The sequence below is a fragment of the Bos mutus genome, chromosome 23 (genome assembly GCF_027580195.1).
Source record: "Bos mutus isolate GX-2022 chromosome 23, NWIPB_WYAK_1.1, whole genome shotgun sequence".
NCBI classification, from domain to species: Eukaryota; Metazoa; Chordata; class Mammalia; order Artiodactyla; family Bovidae; genus Bos; species Bos mutus.
The window spans coordinates 42,343,640-42,360,111 of record NC_091639.1 but is presented as its reverse complement, the minus strand read 5'-3'; the positions used below and the strand labels follow the sequence as shown (position 1 = coordinate 42,360,111).

At 43.7% G+C, this 16,472-nt stretch overlaps 1 pseudogene; it reads left to right on the top strand.

Moving 5' to 3' along the window:
• LOC102270455 (heat shock factor protein 1 pseudogene) overlaps nt 1-16,427 on the top strand; it is a 42,558-nt pseudogene extending 26,131 nt beyond the window's left edge.
• Nucleotides 16,428-16,472: the final 45 nt, after the last annotated feature.

Below are 16,472 nucleotides of genomic sequence, written 5' to 3'. Positions count from 1 at the left end.
GAGGTTATTGATATTTCTCCTGGCAATCTTGATTCCAACTTGTGCTTCATCCAGCCCGGCATTTCACATGATGTACTCTGCACAAAAGTTAAATAAGCAGGGTGACAATATACAGCCTTGTCTTACTCCTTTCCCAATTTTGAACAAGTCCATTGTTTCATGTCCGGTTCTAACTGTTGCTTTTTTACCTGCATACAGGTTTCTCAGGAGGTAGAAAAGGTGGTCTGGTATTTCCATCTCTTGAAGAACTTTTCAGTTTGTTGTGATCCACACAGTCAAAGGCGTTGGTGTAGTCAGTAAAGCAGAAGTACATGTTTTTCTGGAACTCTCTAGCTTTTTCTGTGATCCAACGGATGTTGGCAATTTGATCTCTGGTTCCTCTGCCTTTTCTAAATCCAGCTTGAACATCTGGAAGTTCTCAGTTCATGTACTGGTGAAGTCTAGCTTGAAGGATTTTGAGCATTACCTTGATAGCATGTACCTTGATAGCATATGAAATGCGCAATCGTGCGGTAGTTTGAACATTCTTTGACATTGCCCCTCTTGGGGATTGAAATGGAAACTGACCTTTTCCAGTCCTGTGGCCACTGCTGAGTTTTCCAAATTTGCTGGCATATTGAGTGCAGCGCTTTAGCAGCATTATCTTTTAGGATTTGAAATAGCTCAACTGCAATTCCATCACCTCCACTAGCTTTGTTCATAGTGATGCTTCCTAAGGCCCACTTGACTTCACACTCCAGGATGTCTGGCTTAGGTGAGTGACCACACCTTCATGGTAATCTGCCTGCTTATCTTTGTGTACCTTTTGGAATACTTGTGAATATATTACTATTCCAAAAATTAAATGAATAATCAAAAGCATATTATAATAGACACCATATATAGGCATATAACCAAGAAAGAATTACAGTCTAGAATGTATGAAGAACAACAAACCAGTATGAAAAAGACAGTCAACCAAAGAGAACAATGAAGACAGGATGAAGACAATTTCTCAAAGAAGAAAGAGAAAATGGAATTTAAAGTAACAGTGAGGGGAAGAACCCCAGTGTACATGGGTGGTCCTCTTGGCAGCTGGGGCTCTGAGCTTTGGATGCTCTAGCTGTGCTGGCAAGCCGAGGCCCTCGGCAAAGGTTTGGGCTGGCTTCTCTAAAGGGGAGCTGAGGCGACTACTGCAGACTAAAGGTAGGTTCCATGAAAATGCAAAATAAAATGGAAGCTGCATTACTGAACTTCCAGAGGGATATTAAGAATTCAGCTATCAAGTGTAACTGAAAGATCCATTTGAACCACAGCAGTGTCTCCTTGTGAAAAAAGTCAATGATAACTTCATCGAGAAAAAGCCCTTCAAGAGCAATACCTTGGACTTTAAGATGAACCAACTTCATTGCCTCTAGAGCAGCTGCTTTCTCCACGAAAGCAAAGATTTAATATTCAAAGACTGTGTTCATCTGCCCACTACCTTTTTCCCCCCACTGCGCTTTGAAGAAATACAATTTTAACATTTTGTTTGTGTTATATGTCTAACCTAGAAATATAATGAATAAACTATTGAAAAATAAAATAACAGGAAAGAATTCCCTGGCAGTCCAGTGATTAGACTCTGCACCCTCACTGCAGGGAGCATGGGTTCGATCCCTGGTCTGGGAAATAAGATCCCATAAGTCACATAGCACAGCCAAAATATACTCCCACCCACCGCCCACAAAAACAACGACAGTGATATAACATTTCCCATCCATCATATTGGCAAAGATAAGCCTGGTAATATCAAGCCTTTCTGAGGTTATGGGGCAATAGGGACCCTCTTACATTGTATGAGAGTGTAACCTGGAAAAACCACTGTGGAAATCATTTGGCAATATCTAGTAGAGTTGACGGGGTCGCTGAGGGTCGGACACGACTGAGCGACTTCACTTTGACTTTTCACTTTTCACTTTCATGCATTGGAGAAGGAAATGGCAACCCACTCCAGTGTTCTTGCCTGGAGAATCCCAGGGACGGGGGAGCCTGGGAGGCTGCTGTCTATGGGGTCACACAGAATCGGACACGACTGAAGTGACTTAGCCTAGCCTAGCCTAGTAGAGTTGACAGTATAACTCCACTTATAAACTTATATCCAAATTCTCCCATATTTGCATAAGAAGGCATAGAAAAGTATGTTCATTGCAGCATTTTCTTATATAGAAATAAGTTGGGGTCAGCTCTCCCTCGAACCAGCCTCGTCTTCTAACAGTGTCTGTCAACTCTAATAAACTTTATTTCCCTCTCATTCTGTCTCATGTCTGGATATTCTTTCCAACCCGAACACGGACTATGACATAATTGTCCCAAAATAACTAGTCAGATATCTCAATGTAAATGTAAAAAAAAAAAAAGGAAGAAGTTGGAAATAACATCCGTAAATGAAAGAAGGGAAAAATGATTCATGGTCTATTTATGTAATTGCAGGTTACAGAGCTGTGCTGTCCAATATGGTGACCACTAGCCACATGTGTCTTTTTTAATATCATTTTTATTTATTCAGTCCTTTTGGCTGTGCTGGTCTTCGCTGCTGTGCGGGAGCTTTCTCGAGTTGCCGCGAGCAAGGGCTACTCTTTGTTTCCGTGTTTCGATTTCTCATTTCAGTGAATTCTCTTGTTTCAGAGCACAGGCTCTCGGGCACTTGTGCTTCGGGGTTGTGGTGCATGGGCTTAGTGCTTTCAGCTCTCAGGCTGCGAGCGTGGGCTCAGTAGCTGTGGTGAGGGCCTTAGTTGCTCCGCAGCATGTGGGAGCTTCCCAGACCAGGGATCAAACCCATGAGCCCCACACTGCAGGGTGGGTTCAACCAGTGGACCACCAGGGAAGCCCCAAATGTGCCTATTTAAATTTAAATTTATTAAAATTAATTCTAGGGGAAAAATTAATTCTAGAGGAAAATTTTTAAAATAAAATTAATTTTAGGGGAATTCCCTAGCCATCCAGTGGTTAGAACTCCATGCTTCCAGTGCAGGGGACACAGGTTAGTTCCTGGTCAGGGAACTAAGACCCCACACGCTGCAAGGCGTTGCCCCCTACCCCCCAAAATTAATTAATTCTATGTTTTAAATTTTAAATTAAGTTCCTCTATCAAATTTAGCCCCATTTCAAATGTTCAGTAGCCACATGTGGCTGTTGGGTACTATAGTATTGGACAGTGCAGATAGAGAACATTCCAAAACTGCAGAAAGTTCCACTGGACAGCACTGCTATAGAGCAGATAAAAGGAGCTATCTCATTTTCAAAGTGTTTCAAAATATAGAAGTCTCAAAAATATAAGTTTGATTGGAGAAACCAAGCAAGTTGCCGAAGAACACCTAGAGTATCGTCCCGTTTAAATAGTTTGGAAGAGATTGATTGCACTGCCTTTAGAGACAGGAAGCACGTGGTGAGGGATGAAGTGGCTGAAAGACTTCACAGATGCTCTTTTGCATCTTTTCAGTTTCGAAACAGGCTATTGTGTTCAAATACCATAAAGTTAATTCTCCTGGCCTCAATCAATTCAAGTAAAAGACCCAATGCAGATGAAGTTTGTTTGGACTTCACAAAATCATACTTCTTGGTTATCTATTGAAACCTGCCTACCAGATTATCTTTTTTAAAAAGTAACCTTGTGTTTCCTCTCTATGGTATTTTACAGATTCTGCAGAATGCAAAATTTGACTGTTTGTACTGAAACTTCTACAGCAAGATCTTGCTCACTTCTCTGATTTTGTTTCATGTGGGAACGAAAGTCTTTTGAGGGAACTGAGCTCCTGTAAGCTGTGTAGCATGGCAGAAAAAGAGAAAGCCTTTAAGTGTGAGCAAAAAGTTCTGAGATAACTTATAAAGGAAAAGGCAACAGAGAAACATAGTGTGAACTTGAAACTAAACTGCAATTCGTTGTCTAATAAGTCCAGTTTGAACCGATTAAAATTTCCAATGTTTTCACAGATATGTAGACACAGTACGAAAACATTCATGGGCATGATAATCATTGTATTGAAGCTAGAGGTTCCCTCTGCGGGAAGAGGAAGGGGATCAGGAAGGCATATGCAGGGTATTCCACCGAGTCTTTAACGTTTCACTCATTAAAAAATAGAGCGGATGAATAGTGCTGAAGAAGGTGGTGGTAATTCTGTGAGGTTCATTATGACTATGCTCTGCAGTTTTGTACTTATTTCATCACTTTGAAAAAGAAGGAAAGAGAAGGGAGAACACTGTTGGAAGCTTTAAATATGAAGACCGAGATGTGAGAGAGAATGTGACGTTTGAGTGAGGAATTAAAAAAAGCTTCTGGGAATTCCCGGTGGTCCAGCGGGTAGGACTCAGTGCTACCATTGCAAAGGGCCCAGGTTCAATCCATGGCTGGGGAACTAAGATCCTGCATGGATCTGGAGTGGCCAAAAAATCTACGTGGTGGGATTCTACAGTGAGGGTGGGTTTGCCCTGGAGAAGTCTGTCCAGGTGGGCATTATGAGCCGGTGCACTGGACGAGTTAAGCCATGTTGAAAGCAAAAAATACGCAGGGTCTTTTTAAAGAAAATGTAAGATCAGATATATGGATTTTTCTTTGAAGAATGGAAGTCATTTTTAACCAGAAAAGGGTTCACTAACTAGATTTGGAAACCTTTGGAAAGCTAAGTACAGTTCTCAAAGTGAATGCATCTTGACTTTGCACGTAAATTGCTCTCAATATTCTGGCATCAAAGGGAAGAAAATAGGAATTCTCTTAGGGCCAGTAAATTTGTGAAGAGCTTTTATTATGTGATTAGTTGTTCCAAATTCTTACAACACATTGTTTAGACAAATTACAATTTTCACTGTGAAATTTAATGATGGTTCAAAATTCATAACAGTTGAGATAAATAGGGCATCTGTGAGCTTACGAAACTTTTCCCAAAGGGGCAGTTTATTCAACAATAAAAATACCAATTTGTGATTATGGTATTAAAAGATTTATCCCATAACATGTTAAATCAAGTGGATTCTTAAAGTTCCCTCCCCATACTCAAACACAGAACAATGCTGTTGCTTTGACTTTCTTTTTCAAAAATTTGTATTTATTTATTTTTGGCTGTGCTGAGTGTTTGCTGCTGCGTGTGGGCTTTCTCTAGTTGTGGCCTGCAGGCTTCTCATTGGGTGGCTTCTCTTGTTGCAGAGCATGTAGAATCTTCCCTAACCAGGAATACAACCCATGTCCCCTGCACTGGCAGGCAGATTCTTAACCACTGGACCACCAGAGATATCCTGACTTTTTCATGTCATTATTGAGGAGTTTGCACTTCATTTTATTTTTAAATTGATTTTTATTGTCGTTTTGGTTTTGTTCTGCCATACTGTGCAGCATATGGGATCTTAGTTCCCTGATGAAGGATGGAACCCTTGCCCCCTGCTTTGGGAGTTTGTAGCCTTAACCACTGGGCCACCGGGGAAGTCCTGGTATTTGCACTTTTGAAAGATCACACTGGCTGCCAAGTGAAAAGTCAGCAGGAAAAAGGAGAGGATGGGAGAGGCAGCTGGATGCGGTTGTAGTCATCCCGGTGAGAGGTGAGAGGTCGAAGGTGAGGAAGGATGAGCAGCAGGTAGAATCTGCAGGACAGGGAGGTGGAAGAGATGGGAGGCAGGCAGCAGTGGTGGGGAGAGGGTGGTTGGAGGGAGAATGTTAGATTTCTGGCAAGGCTGATGGAGGTGGGAGACAGGGGCAAAATGAGTAGCAGGTGCTGGGGAGGTGGTTAAGCTGCGGTTGGACATATCAAGGCAGGGTCATGCCTAAGGTGTGAGGGCAAAATCTATAAACAAATTGACTTCTAAAACTGCTATGAAATACATGGCTTCCCAGGTGGCTCAGTGGTAAAGACTCTCCCCCGGCCCTGCCCCCAGCCCAGCAAATGCAGGAGATGCAAGAGACTCAGGTTCGATCCCTGCGTGGGGAAAATCCCCTGGAGGAGAAATGGCAACCCACTCCAGTATTCTTGCCTGGAAAATCCCATGCACAGAGTAGCCTGGAGGGCTGCAGTCCATGGGGTCGCAAAGAGTCAACATGACTGAGAGATTGAGCGTACATCCACAAAATACCTAAGCCCAAGTGAAGCATAGTGACATACTGATGAGAATTTATATTAATGGGTAAAAAAAATGTACTTATGTATTTTTTTTAACTGTCCAACCTGTACAGGTGAAGATTTCTCTTGTGGTTTCCAGGCATCATCTCTTCCCATTCCGTCCAGGAATCGTTGTTTCTTGGTTTGCATTGTCCAATGTGCTCTTCCTAGATAAGTTTTTTGCCCACCCTACACAGCATGTGGGATCTTAGTTCCCGGACCAAGGATCAAAACCCCCTTCATCCCTGCCTTGGAAGCACTGAGTCTTAACCACTGGATCACCAGGGAAACCGAGGCTCCTGGATAATTTTATACTTCCCACCACTGCAAGGAAATACAGTCATGGCTCTTTGGGATGTGTTTGATTTGGAACAACATAGATCTCTTTTCTTTCAGATCCCCTGTACTGAAAGCTGGTACATCGTTACTCAGGGTGCAGTGTCATGTTTGAATCCTGGCTTCTGATGACTCTCTGAAGAGTGATACAGAGCTTCACAGATGACAACCACAAATGAAGCCTTACTCAGAATATACAGGAAAAGTAAAGGGTCATTTGTTTTCTGGTCATGTTACGTTGATCACTTGAAATTTGATAATGTGCACATACATCAACCCATGTTTCAGTCATATATTCTCTTGGGCTGTCTAGGACATAATCACTGCCTTCTTGGAATGTGATCTTTTTTTTTCCCAAGGCTATGGCACCCTTGCTTTTTACACACAGTCACCAGCAGGAGGCAGCGAGAATACGAGGTCTGTCCATCCTTTGAGTAACTTCCCTGTAGCTTATATGCTCAAGAATCTGCTTGCATTGCACCATACCTGGGTTAGCTCCCTCCGTTGGGAAGATCCTCTGGAGAAGTGAATGGCAACCCACTACAATATTCTTGCCTGGGGAATCCCATGAACAGAGGAGCCTGGTGGGCTACAGCCCGTGTGCTCTTGGTCGGACACGACTGAGCGACTAAGCACAAGTCCATCCTTTGAGCTGCGTGTGTGACTAGAGGCTAACCTGGGAGGCGGCCACATCAGCTGAAGAGAAGGGCTGGCTGGCCTGCAGAGCTGAGGTCTTGAAAGTCTGAGGAGGAGGCAGGCAGAGCCACCCCAGGGGACAACCTGGCATAAAACGCAGACCGTAAGGCAGGTGGGTGACTTTCCTCGGTGCCAGTAGGGCCCATGGAGCAATGCCAACAGCCAGGGACATGCAGGGTGAAGGCCTCCTGCCACCCTTTCCAGCCTCATCTCCCCAGACTGTTCTCTGCTCCAGCCCTTTTCAGTCCCAGGCACTTGAAGAGCCTGGCTGTGGCCTTCCCTGCCTGGAGTGATGCAGTAACTCATACTGCTGTACATGCTGTGCTAAGGAGCTCACATTCATCTTTTAGTTTTATCATTGCCTCTCTGTCTGCTCATCTGTCTGTAACAGTAAGTCCGCGACATACGAACCTTCAAGTTGTGAACTTTCAAAGACACCGACGTGTCCCTGTATGCCAGCTGTTGTACTGTACTACCCATGCCTTTTAAGGTACTGTACTTTAAGATTAAAAATGCTTGATTCTTTATGCATATTTGTTTTTATGTATTATTTGTGTGAAAAGTATCATAAACCTATTACAGCAGAGTGCTACATAGCAGACTGTCTTAGTTGGGTACCTAGGCTAACTTTGTCGGACTTAACAAACAAATTGGACTTATCAACGTGCCCTTGGAACAGAGCTCGTTTGTATGTAGGGGACTTACTGTGCTTCTCACTGGGGAAGAACTTCAGAAAAGGCAGGGACCTTGTCTGTCCCATTCACTGCTGTATTCTCAGCACCCAGCAGTGTGGCATGCTGCAGGAGCCCCGGGCTCCATGCTACTGGCCATGATAAGCTTTTTTTACACTGAATCTGCATCTTGCAAAAAAAAAAAAAAAAAAATGAAGCAATGAACTGATTTTTCTTTTGTATTATAATTCAGTTTTTTTAGGAGCATTAGACCCAACAAAGGAAGATGGCTCCCTGCTGCTAAGCTGCTAAGTCACCTCAGTTGTGTCCGACTCTGTGCGACCCCATAGACGGCAGCCCACTAGGCTCCTCTGTCCCTGGGATTCTCCAGGCAAGAATACTGGGGTGGGTTGCCATTTCCTTCTCCAATGCATGAAAGTGAAAAGTGAAAGTGAAGTCCCTCAGTCGTGCACGACTCTTAGCAACCCCATGGACTGCAGCCTACCAGGCTCCTCTGTCCATGGGATTTTCCAGGCAAGAGTACTGGAGTGGGTTGCCACTGCCTTCTCCCTGCACATACTTTAAAGGGCATGTTTTCCCTAGACTTTCAACTTTTGGGAAGGTCCTGGTGCGGGGAGCTGCCCGTGAGAATGGGGTCCTCTGTCCGAAGGACACTAGCTCTGGGAGCTGCCTCAGTCCTTGAGGGTTTGCTTGCAAACAAAACTCTCTGTCCCGCCACCCCAGAGATTAGGCGCTTATTTACTGCAGACACCTGGAGTTCTGTGCAAACTTCTCACGCACAGAGAAATGTTATCTGGTGTAAGAAATAATAACAGGGTGCCATTCCCATACTCTCAAGATTTCTTGTGACTGTTTGTAAGATGTATAGGTCAACCAAGAAAAAATGTCAACTGTCTTGTCTTTCTCACGATTTTCTGTATAAATATAAGATGCTGAATAAAGTTGGTGTCAGACTGCGTCCCTTCGTGGAGACGTGTCTGAACCTCTCGACCCCATCTTTGTTGTAGTCTCTTGCTTTAGTTTCTTTTCTCAGTCCCGCCGTGCACGTTCTCGGGACCTGATCGAACTTTGCCGGCTGGCACCGGCATCCTGGGAGGCCGGTCCACAAAGATGGAGGATGTGGTGGTGGTGAATGAGGCCTCCTTGGCAACTGGGTCTGCAGACCAGAGGCGGTTGTCTTCCTCTCCAGAATATATCACAAGGCCCACTGTTCTCCTTAACTATCTGTAGGGGGAGACGGCTTCCCCATCATAGGACTAGTATCTACCTATGACTTGGTTATCTGGGAGAGACAAAAATCTGGGGGCGGGAGGAAGTGGGGTCAACCACCTCTGGCTGAGTCCTTTCAGACCCAAAAAGCTTCCTCTCTGGCTCATACAGCTAGACCTGCCTTGGGGACCTCAGCCCCTGATCTGTACCCACATCTCCTCTCCTGCAAAATGGAAGCTGCTTTTCCCCTTTACTCTTACTTATCTTGCTGCTCCCACCTGAGATGAGGACTTCCCCTGGAAATCTTTACCTCCTCACTTCTGAGCAAGGTGATCTGATTCCAGCACCTGTCTTTCTTCTACCATATGGTAGGTAACATTTTATTGTCTGTGTCTCCCTCACTCCCAAACTGGAAGCTCTGGGAGGAAAGAAATGATATTTATTTCCTTCATCAGTGTTGCCCAAGAGCCTAGCACAATGTATGACAAAGTGGGCACTTAAGAAATGATGAACTGGGGACTTCCTGGTGGTCCAGTGCCTCAGATTCCGTGCTCCCAATGCAGGGGACCAGGGTTTAATCCCTGATCAGGAAACTAGACACCACATGCTGCAACTAAAGATCCCACCAGTGACCAGTGAAAGTCACTCAGTTGTGTCCGACTCTTTGTGACCCCATGGGCTATACAATCCATAGAATTCTCCAAACCAGAATACTAGAGTGGGTAGCCATTCCCTTCTCCAGGGAATCTTCCCAACCCAGGGATCGAACCCAGGTCTCCTGCGATATAATTGCAGGCGGATTCTTAACCAGCTGAGCCACAAGGGAAGCCCATGTTGCAACAAAGACTGAAGATCTCAAGTGCTGCAGTGAAGATCTAGTGCAGCCAAACAAGCATAGAAAGAAATATTAAAAAAAAAAAAAAAAGAAATGATGAACTGTACTTGAAAACTGAGTGGCCCTCTTATAGCAATTTTGAGAAATAAAATTCATCCTTTTAAAATGTATAATTCATTGGTTTCTAGTATTAATATATTCACAGAGCTGGTCAACCATCACCATTATATGATTTTGGAACAACTTTCATCATCACAAAAAGAAACCCATTAGCCAACCACCATTCCTCCTCCCTGGGTCTCTGGAGCCAGTGATCTACTTTCTGTCTCTATGGATTTTCCTCTTGTGGACATTTCATATAAATGGAATCATTCAATATGCAGCCTTTTGTGTCTGCTCCTGCTCCTTTCATTCTGCATGTTTTCACGGTTCATCCACGTTGTAGCATGTATGAGTACTTTATTTCTTTTTATGGCTGAAGGACAGCCCATTTTATAGATATACTACATTTTATCTGAAGAGTCTTCAGCATTGTTTGGTTTGCTTCTCTGTTTTGTTCTTATCTTTGGGATTTCAACTAGGCAACAACACATACGGAAAAAAGGCTGCAAGGCAGTACACAGTGGCTTCCGTGGCTAGAAGAATGATTTCTTTTCCTCTAAATTTTCTTTTCTTTCCTTTTTTAAGTATCAGATCAGATCAGATCAGTCGCTCAGTATAGTTGATTTAAAATGTTTTGTTAGTTACTGTTGTCGAGCAAAGTGATTCAGTTATTACATATATATTGTTTTTTTGTGTATTATTTTCCATTATGGCTTATCATAGCTTATTGAATATGGTTCCCTATACAGTAGGACCTTGTTGTTTATCTACTTTATATATAATAGAGTGGATATGTTGTTTATCTACTTGAGATAGAGTGGATATGTTGCTCCCAAATTCCTAACTTATTCTCCCCACCTTTCGCCTTTGGTAACCATAAGGTAACTTCACTGCACACCTTGCCATCTGCAAAGAGGTCTGCAAAGCATTGGGCAGGTGGAAAGAAATCCCTCGGAGGAGCAAGGAAAAGAAGCAGGGGGAGGAGGGGATGTGGAGTTCAGGAATGTGATTTCCAAAACAAGAAATCCTCCTCAGCTTGCAAGAAGGATCTCTGAGGAGGGGGAAAGGACCACCAAGGGCTGTCCCACTCAGCCTGCTCCTGCGGTACTCAGATGCGACAGGCTCTAGCAGCACCAGGCATCACAGGCTTCATCATCCCCCTTAGCCCAACACCAAGGCCTTGGAGAGAACTGACATCTTTATAATATCAAGTCTTTCTCTGTAAGTACACTGTGTATCTTTTCATTAATTTAGAACATCTTCCAATAGGTTTTACCATTTTCTCCACAAAGGGTTTGCATTCCTATTGTTAAATTTATTCCTAAGTTCTTTGTATTTTTGTTCCTATTGCAAATGGTATATTTTTAATTAAAATTTTTATTGCAGTATAACATAAAATGCAAAGTCAAGTGCAGAGCTTGACTTTTATATATGTATATAGTCATGTAACCAAACAGTGTGTTTTAAAAGTTACACTTTATAACTGATGGTTGCTGATGAGAAATGCAAAAATTTTATGTATATATTTTTTCTGTATTTTTTTTGAATTAGAAATCTTACTAAACTCACTTGCCAATTCTACATGAAATTTCTTTTGGGGTTGTTACACACAAAAAATTTCATCTGTAAATACTGATGTTCTTGTTCCTTTCCAATCCCTATATATTTGCTGTCACTGTTCATTGGACTAGCTAAAACTTTCATTATTATATTGACTAGCATTATTGAGAGCAGTTTTATTTGCCTTTTTTCTCATCTTAAAAGGAAGGCTTTCAATATTTTATTATTATCGTGATGTGTGCTGTTGGATTTTTGAAGATTTTTATCAAGTTATGGTCTTTTCTTCAATATCAATGGATGTTGAATATTTTGAGCAGTCTTTCTCCATCAATTAAGATAAGTAAACTTTTTCCTCTTTAATGTCCATATCTCTCCCACTCTAACATTTTGTTTTTTAACTTTGATAAATGCCTTTTGATACAAATATCTTCCCAGTTTTCCCTTCTCAGTCCTCTTTCAGTTCAGTTCAGTCGCTCAGTCATGTCCAACTCTTTGCAACCCCATGGACCACAGCACGACAGGCCTCCCTGTCCATCACCAACTCCCAGAGTCCACCCAAACTCATGTCCATTGAGTCGGTGATGCCATCCAACAATCTCATCCTCTGTCGTCCCCTTCTCCTCCCACCTTCAATCTTTCCCAGCATCAGAGTCTTTTCCAATGAGTCAGCTTTTTGCATCAGGTGGCCAAAGTATTGAAGTTTCAGCTTCAACATCAGTCCTTCCAATGAACTGAGGACTGATTTCCTTCAGGACTGACTGGTTTGATCTCCTTGCAGTCCAAGGGACTCTCAAGAGTCTTCTCCAACACCACAGTTCAAAAGCATCAATTCTTCAGCACTCAGCTTTCTTTATAGTCCAACTCTTACAACCATACATGACTACTAGAAAAACCATAGCTTTGACTAGACGGACATTTGTTGGCAAAGTAATGTCTCTGCTTTTTAATATGCTGTCTAGTTTGGTCATAGCTTTTCTTCCAAGGATCAAGTGTCTTTTAATTTCATGGCTGCAGCCACCATCTGCAGTGATTTTGGAGACCCCCCCAAAATAAAGTCTCTCACTGTTTCCCCATCTATTTGCCATGAAGTGACAGGAGTGGATGCCATGATCTTTATTTTCTGAATGTTGAGCTTTAAGCCAATTTTTCACTCTCCTCTTTCACTTTCATCAAGAGGCTCTTTAGTTCTTCTTCACTTTCTGCCATAAGGGTGGTGTTACCTGCATATCTGAGGTTATTGATATTCCTCCTGGCAATCTTGATTCCAACTTGTGCCTCATCCAGCCCAGCGTTTTGCATGATGTACGCTGCATATAAGTTAAGTAAGCAGGGTGACAATATACAGCCTCGACGAACTCTTTTTCCTATTTGGAACCAGTCTGTTGTTCCATGTCCAGTTCTAACTGTTGCTTCCTGACCTGCATACAGATTTCTCAAGAGGCAGGTCAGGTAGTCTGGTATTCCCATCTCTTTCAGAATTTTCCAATTTGTTGTAATCCACACAGTCAAAGGCTTTGTCATAGTCAATAAAGCAGAAATAGATGTTGTTTCTGGAACTCTCTTGCTTTTTCAATGATATAGCGGATGTTGGCAATTTGATCTCTGGTTCCTCTGCCTTTTCTAAAACCAGCTTGAACATCTGGAAGTTCACGGTTCACGTGTTGCTGAAGCCTGGCTTGGAGAATTTTGAGCATTACTTTACTAGCATGTGAGATGAGTGCAACTGTGTGGTAGTTTGAGCATTCTTTGGCATTGCCTTTCTTTGGGATTGGAATGAAAACTGACCTTTTCCAGTCCTGTGGCCACTGCTGAGTTTTCCAAATTTGCTGGCATGTTGAGTGCAGCACTTTCACAGTATCATCTTTTAGGATTTGGAATAGCTCAACTGGAATTCCATCACCTCCACTAGCTTTGTTCATAGTGATGCTTCCTAAGGCCCACTTGACTTCACATTTCAGGATGTCTGGCTCCAGGTGAGTGATTACACCATTGTGATTATCTGGGTCATGAAGATCTTTTTTGTACAGTTCTTCTGTGTATTGCCAACTCTTCTTAATATCTTCTGCTTCTGTTAGGTCCATACCATTTCTGTCCTTTATTATGCCCATCTTTGCATGAAATGTTCCCTTGGTATCTCTAATTTTCTTGAAGAGATCTCTAGTCTTTCCCGTTCTATTGTTTTCCTCTATTTCTTTGCACTGATCACTGTGGAAGGCTTTCTTATCTCTCCTTGCTATTCTTTGGAACTCTGCATTCAGATGGGTATATCTTTCCTTTTCTCCTTTGTTTTTCACTTCTCTTATTTTCACAGCTATTTGTAAGGGCTCCTCAAACAGCCACTTTACTTTTTTGCATTTGCTTTTCTTGGGGATGGTCTTGATCCCTGTATCCTGTACAATGTCACGAATCTCAGTCCATAGTTCATCAGGCATCCTATCCTCTTTACCTATCCACTGTTGGTTTTTTCTGGTTTCCTTCATCACTGCTCACTCTTCAGGCTCCTTCTCCTTGTAGGTTTCCTAGGATTTCAAAGGTTGGGGGATGTTGACAGGGTTTTTGAGGCACTGTGTTTCCACACAGTCTGCTCCCCTCCACAAGCACAAGTTTGAATTCCAGTCAAAGCACTGAATTAGAAGATAGGTGGCTTGAATTCCAGTTTGGTGTGTCTCCAATTGCCTTTTCATACTGTTTATGGGATTCTCAAGGCAAGAACAGTTAGAGCTGGACATGGAACAACAGACTGGTTCCAAATTGAGAAAGGAGTACGTCAAGGCTGTATATTGTCACCCTGTTTATTTAACTCATATGCAGAGTACATCAAGCAAAACTCTGGGCTGGATGAAGCACAAGCTGGAATCAAGATTGCCAGGAGAAATATCAATAACCTCAGATATGCAGGTGACACCACCCTTATGGCAGAAAGTGAAGAAGAACTAAAGAGCCTCTTGATGAAAGTGAAAGAGGAGAGTGAAAAACCTGGCTTAAAACTTAACATTTGGACAACTAAAATCATGGCATCTGGTCCCATTACTTCATGGGAAATAGATGGGGAAACAATGGAAACAGTGAGAGACTTTATTTTTTTGGGCTCCAAAATCACTGCAGATGCTGACTGCAGCCATGAAATTAAAAGACACTTGATCCTTGGAAGAAAAGCTATGACCAACCTAGACAGCATATTAAAAAGCAGAGACATTACTTTGCCAACAAAGGTCCATCTAGTCAAAAGCTATGGTTTTTCCAGTAGTCATGTATGGATATAAGAGTTGGACTCTAAAGAAAGCTGAGTGCTAAAGAATTGCTTTTGAACTGTGGTGTTGGAGAAGACTCTTGAGAGTCCCTTGGACTGCAAGGAGATCCAACCAGTCCATCCTAAAGGAAATTAGTCCTGAATATTCATTGGGAGGAGTGATGCTGAAGTGGAAACTCCAATACTTTGGTCACCTGATGCGAAGAACTGACTCACTGGAAAAGACTGGTGCTGGGAAAGATTGAAGGTGGGAGGAGAAGGGGACGACAGAGGATAAGATGGTTGGATGGCATCACCCACTCGATGGACATGAGTTGGGGTAAGCTCTGGGAGTTGGTGATGGACAGGGAAGCCTGGCTGTTGCAGTCCATGGGGTCGCAAAGAGTCAGACACAACAAGGGGAATGAACTGAACTGTGTCTCCAATTATGCATGAGACAAAACCCTTAAGAATCCGCTTTCAGTCTAATAAATAAAATCCCTGCCCTGCCTACCCCCAGGATTGGTTGGTGACTAGGGGGTGGTAGAAACACTCTACAAATTATTCACAGGTCAGGGGTTGTTGCTGTTACTAAGAATATTAGAAGTATTGTGAGATAACCGATATACCTTGCATTTTGAAGCTAGTGGAATCTAGATTCAATCACACTTCCAATCAGCAGTGTGGTTCCTTACTTGTGCACTTGTTAACTTAACCTTTCTGAACCTGTCTCCTTTTTCTGGTTTGCGGATAAGAAATGGAAAGCACTTGACACATATTACTGCTACTGCTAAGTCACTTCAGTCGTGTCCGACTCTGTGCAACCCCATAGACGGCAGCCCACCAGGCTCCCCCGTCCATGGGATTCTCCAGGCAAGAACACTGGAGTGGGTTGCCATTTCCTTCTCCAATGCATGTAAGTGAAAAGTGAAAGTGAAGTCGCTCAGCCGTGTCCGACCCTCAGCGACGCCAGGGACTGCAGCCTACCAGGCTCCTCGGTCCATGGGATTTTCCAGGCAGGAGTACTGGAGTGGGTCGCCATTGCCTTCTCCTGACACATATTAAGAGCCCAGTAAATGGAGCCATTTATCTGAAAAGCATTAAAATATTCCATAAACGGAAGCAGTAAATCCTCCGTGCGTTCTAGCCTCGGAAACACTCAAGTCAGTTCTCCAGCACCAGTAACAGCGCCCAGGTACACAGAGGAGGTAAGGCGTAAAGGGTGACCGCAGAGAAAAATCCCCTTCCTCTGTACCTCGAATCCCCACCGTCGAGCTTCCATGCAGCGGCCAGCAGTACTCAAGGTCCTGAAATGTGGTGAGAAACGCCAAAGAGACCGGGGAAATAAGCAGAATCATTCACTCTGACAACAGCAAGCGGGATCCAGCTTCGGGGATCAGTTCTCAGCGGCGCGGGGACGTCGTGCAACAGCCGCAACCCCACTGGTCCAGTTTTTGGCTCGCGAACGCGTTGCCTACTGCCGCCGCCGTTAGGAGGCGCTAGTCCGGTCCCGCGCCCCGCACAGGTACTTCTGCGCAGGCGCGCCTCCTCGGAGCCGGCGTCCCCGCCCCCACACGAGTTACGCTCGGGCGGCGCGTTCCCGGCCATTTCTGACGCTGCGAGCGGCGGCCGGGAGCCGAGCCGAAGCGCCGCGCGCCTCCCGCTGAAGGAGGGGTGGGGTGAGGGAAGAAGAAGGGTGCCGGAAGTGGGGC